Here is a 4,909-nt window from a genome sequence, read left to right on the forward strand (position 1 = left end):
CATTAATAGCATCATAACACTCAGCTTTAGATAAATGTGCTAGGTTAGTGGTGATTACCTGATTACTTGAAGAACTTGTTTCTGTTTCATCAGACTTGGCCATTAGGGCTAGATTGACATAGATGACATCTTCATCTTTATCCAAACCATTAGCTGCCCAGTCATTTTCTTGTGTAATGAAAGCACTTTCCTTTTGCTTGAGCAACTCAAAATACTTCTGTTTATAATCAACAAGCTCAAACTTCTTTTTACTGGAATCTGACTTTCTACACTCACTGGAAAAATGCCCTTCCAAGCCACATTTGAAACACTTGAATTTGGATTTATCCACCATGTTTCTATTTGGCTTAGCTGCTCCAAAGTTCTTTTAGAACTTGAGCTTGGAAAATCTTCTGGAAAGAAAAGCTAAATGCTCATCAATATCATCCATGTCATCTTGGCTCAAATTGTCTTCATTTTCAGCTACCAGCCCCTTACCCTTGTTTTCACAGACCCTTGAAGTAGACTCAACAGCTTCTACCTTCACCTCCTTCTCCTTTTCCAACTCAGCAACCAATGCTATGGACCCTCCTTTCTTCCTTCCTTTCTCCATCCTCTCATCTTGCTCTATTTCAAGCTCATAAGTTTTCAGGATGCTATACAGTCTCTCCAAGGTAAACTCCTTGTAATCCTGAGAATTTCTCAGTGAGACTGTCATTGGTTTCCACTCCTTTGGAAGAGATATAAGGAACTTGAGATTGGAGTCTTTTGTCAGATAGACTCTTCCATGCAACTTCATAGCATTTAGTAGTTTTTAAAATCTACAAAAAATGTCAGTGAGAGACTCACTATCTTCACAATGAAAATGCTCATATTGCTGAATTAGCAGCTGCATCTTATTCTCCCTTACTTGCTCAGTACCATCACAGATAATCTGAATTGTGTCCAAAACCTCCTTGGCTGTTTTGCAGTTAATGATGTTATCAAACATATCACCATCAACTCCATTAAATAATATATTCATGGCCTTCTTGTCTTTCCTGACTTGCACAATATCAGCATCTGACCATTCATGCATAGGCTTGGGAACATATGGTTCATTGCCTGTTGCAGCTCTCATTGGCACATGAGGACCTCTCTCTATGCAATCCACATAGGCCTCATCTTGAGAAAGAAGATGTAGGTGCATCTTTACCTTCCAGTGGTGATAATTGTCTTTATCCAGAAACGGAATCTTCACTCCAACATCCTTCTTGTTCATCTTGCTGTTTTGTTGTGATCTATAAACTCTTTGTTCTTCAAGAGCTTGTTCTGATACCAATTGTTATTCCCAAACAATACAACAAGAATTACAGAAGGGGGTTGAATGTAATTCTGGCTTCTTTTTAGATTTATGAAAAATGGTTCTAACTCAATTTATATCTAACAGTTTGATTTGCAAAGCGCGGAATAAAGAGTTAAGTAAATCAAACACTAAGTAATAAAAACTCAGGTCTTTAAAACTTTCTGGTGGATTTGAAAGTATCCACCATATATATATATATATATATATATATATATATATATATATATATATATATATATATATATATATATATATATATATATATATATATATATATATATATCGAGTGAGAACCCTGTGAAGCTTGAATAGCTCACAGCTGCTTACAAATATGAACAACTAAATTTACAGAGAAATGCTACAGGATTCAGCTTACAAATGTTTCTCTGAGAATGTATTTGCTTAGTCTTATTAGTTGTTCTACTTGCTACACTTGGTTTATATATCACCAAGTTTACATAGTAACAAGACAATATAATAAAACAAAACCTATCAAGTCTAACTCCATGCTGCTTCACTACTCTATTCCAGCATCTTTGAATAACTTCATAATAGCATGGAAATGGAAATGCTTCTTTGTTCTCAAAAACCCTGTTAAACAGGCTGCCACATTCCTTTTGTAAACACTCGACGCATGTCACTGTCAACAGATATTTAAATTGAGCATCCGTCGGGTACATGTTTGTTATCCGCCGCGTAGCCTTGTTGATCATCCGTCGGGTAGCCTTGTTGATCATCCGTCGGGTAGCCTTGTTGATCATCCGTCGGGTAGCCATTTATCACTTGACTCCATTTCATTTGTGCAGAATTATAAGACATCTTATATTTACATTTAATCAACCTATTCTGCACATCTACTAGTAGTCTACATGATTCATAAGCTACTACAAAATCTATACAAAGTTGTTTGCAGAAATGTGCTACAGTACTTACTGTTACATGAGCTACTCACCCGGTGGATATCAATTAGTCATCCGTCGGGACTATAATTGATCATCCGTCGGGTGCTATGATAAGTGGCATTTTATACCACTTAGTGCGTCTTAAAATGGCTTAAATTGGTGTCTTGAAATCAAGTATTTTGTGTATTTGATGCATTTTTCTAGTGTTTATGCATTTCAGGGTATTAGTTGCATTTCGGGGGAGTAATCATCAAGAATAAGCCTTGGCATGTGTTCACCATTGTGAGAGGAAAGAAATGGGCAGATTACGGCGAAGAAACGGAGCAACTCAGGATATTTTCCAGTAGAGGTCTGAGCGCCCGCTCAGCAATGCTGAGCGGCCGCGCAGGAAGCTGAGCTCCCGCTCAGCTATGCTGAGCGGCCGCGCAGGGTCGGGAAAAGAGGCAGTTTATTTTAGGACTTCTAATTCTGTTTGGCTTCCACTTCTATGTAATCTAAGTTTTATGGGACTATTATATAAGTAGATTTGAGACGTTTTTAAGAGAGAAGGTAGTAGTATTACGCAAGGAGCGAAGGAGATAAGGAAGAAGACCGATTTAGCACACCGTAACGAAGAGGAAGCATATTTTCTTGTGATTCTTGTTTCATTGTAACGTTGGATGCTAGTTTTCTTACTTTGAACTTATTTACTCTTGTGATGTACTCTGATTTAATATAATTAGTTTAGTTATTATTTTCTTGTGTTTGTTTATCATGATTTCATATGAACCCATGATGACGATATGTGCTATTATGGGCTAATCGTGATCATGGGGTTACAACGGATTTATTATGGAATTCTTTAGTAATTGTTTAATACTTTAGTGTGTGATGATTGTATGATATCTAGTATTGGTTGTGCGTATTCATCTTATGTGCGTCGCGAACATATAAGATAGGGTATTAATCTCTTGTGAAGCGACGGTGGATCTTGAGATTTAGAACTTGCCATGCTAGCATAGGTTCATGTACGTTGTGCATGATTAGTGGGTAACTCTAACAGTTTTATTTGCCCTATGTAATCAAAAGGAATAACTTGTGCTTAAATCGTTGTGTTGTCAATTTCTGTAGACATAGAGGAACTCAACATAATTGATGACTATTCAACTTCTATCTTGATTGTGGATGTTTGGTAGAATGGTATTAGTACAATGAAAGTTGGCTTTTATCAGTTTTGTGTTATTCGATTAATATCATCACTGTCACATACTAAAGGTAATAACAATGACTATTGAAGGAAGTAGTAATGAAGTTGTGATCTCATGAGTGTTTTATTATTGATAATTTGTAGTGTTAATCAAGTGATTAATTAAGTAGTTAATTGTAGTTAATATTTAGTTAACAATTTTAAGTGTTAGTGTCTTAACATTGAGAAGTAATCATACATTGGTGAGTGAGTTTAATTAGACAATAATTTAGTCGGAGTCTCTGTGGGAACGAACTAGAAAGTATTCTATATTACTTGCGAACGCGTATACTTGCGTGAATATTAGCGCGTGTTTTCGTCCTAACAAGTTTTTAGCGCCGCTGCCGGGGACTCGGCGTATTTGTTTAGTTTATGTACTTACCATCATTGGTCATTAGGACTCAGTGATTAGGACATAGTAGTTACTTATTGTTTCCGGTTGTGTTTCAGGTACTTTAGCAAGCGTTTATGCAAACTCGTTCTCGTACTCGCAAGAGGACTTTAGATACAGCTGAGGAGACAGACGAAGTTCTTGATATTCCGGAGAAGTTAGATTTTGAAGATTCGGATTCAGGAACTGAGCGGAAAGAACCAGTAAACATGGGTGATCGTATTGTTCAAGCAGATCCAGCTCTTATGGATTTTTCTCGGCCAAAAATTGATGACATCCAGTCAAGCATTCTTCATCCGGCTATTCAAGCTAACACCTTTGAAATCAAGCCGGGCACTATTCAGATGGTGCAGAATTCTGTTTCTTTTGGAGGAGCGGCAACTGAAGACCCCAATATGCACATAAGGAATTTTGTCGAGATCTGCAGCACTTTTAAGTATAATGGCGTGATTGATGAGGCTATCAAGTTGAGGCTTTTTCCATTCTCACTGAGGGACAAGGCCAAAGACTGGTTACATTCTGAACCAGCTGGGTCCATCACTATGTGGCAAGATCTTGCGCAAAAGTTTCTGGTGAAGTTTTATCCGATGGCAAAGACTGCTGCTATGAGGAGTGCTCTTACTCAGTTTGCGCAGCAACCTACTGAATCTATGTGCGAGGCTTGTGAACGCTACAAGGAAATGTTGAGAAAATGTCCACATCATGGAATACCTGATTGGATGGTGATCACTGGTTTCTATAATGGTTTGGGGGTCCAATCTCGGCCCATGCTCGATGCAGCAGCTGGAGGCGCCCTATGGGCTAAAAGCTATATTGAGGCGTATAATCTTATAGAGACTATGGCTGCAAATGAGCATCAAAACCCAACTCAGAGGATGACGTCAGGTAAGGTAGCAGGTATTCTGGAAGTTGATACAGCCACCGCTATTGCAGCCCAGCTCCAAGCGCTATCAATGAAGGTTGATTCTTTGGCTACATATGGAGTTAATCAAATAGCTATAGTTTGTGAGCTTTGTGCAGGTTCTCATGCTACGGATCAGTGTTCTCTTGTCAACGAATCTGTTCAG

The 4,909-nt window shown here is 38.1% G+C and overlaps 1 non-coding gene across 1 annotated transcript; it reads right to left on the reverse strand.

The window, feature by feature from the left end:
* Positions 1-4,444: 4,444 nt before the first annotated feature.
* On the reverse strand, positions 4,445-4,551 carry LOC141662692 (small nucleolar RNA R71). Its single transcript, XR_012550793.1, has one exon. It is a non-coding gene; the product is annotated as a small nucleolar RNA R71 (small nucleolar RNA).
* Positions 4,552-4,909: the final 358 nt, after the last annotated feature.

Source organism: Apium graveolens, chromosome 5 (assembly GCF_009905375.1).
Source record: "Apium graveolens cultivar Ventura chromosome 5, ASM990537v1, whole genome shotgun sequence".
Taxonomy (NCBI): Eukaryota; Viridiplantae; Streptophyta; class Magnoliopsida; order Apiales; family Apiaceae; genus Apium; species Apium graveolens.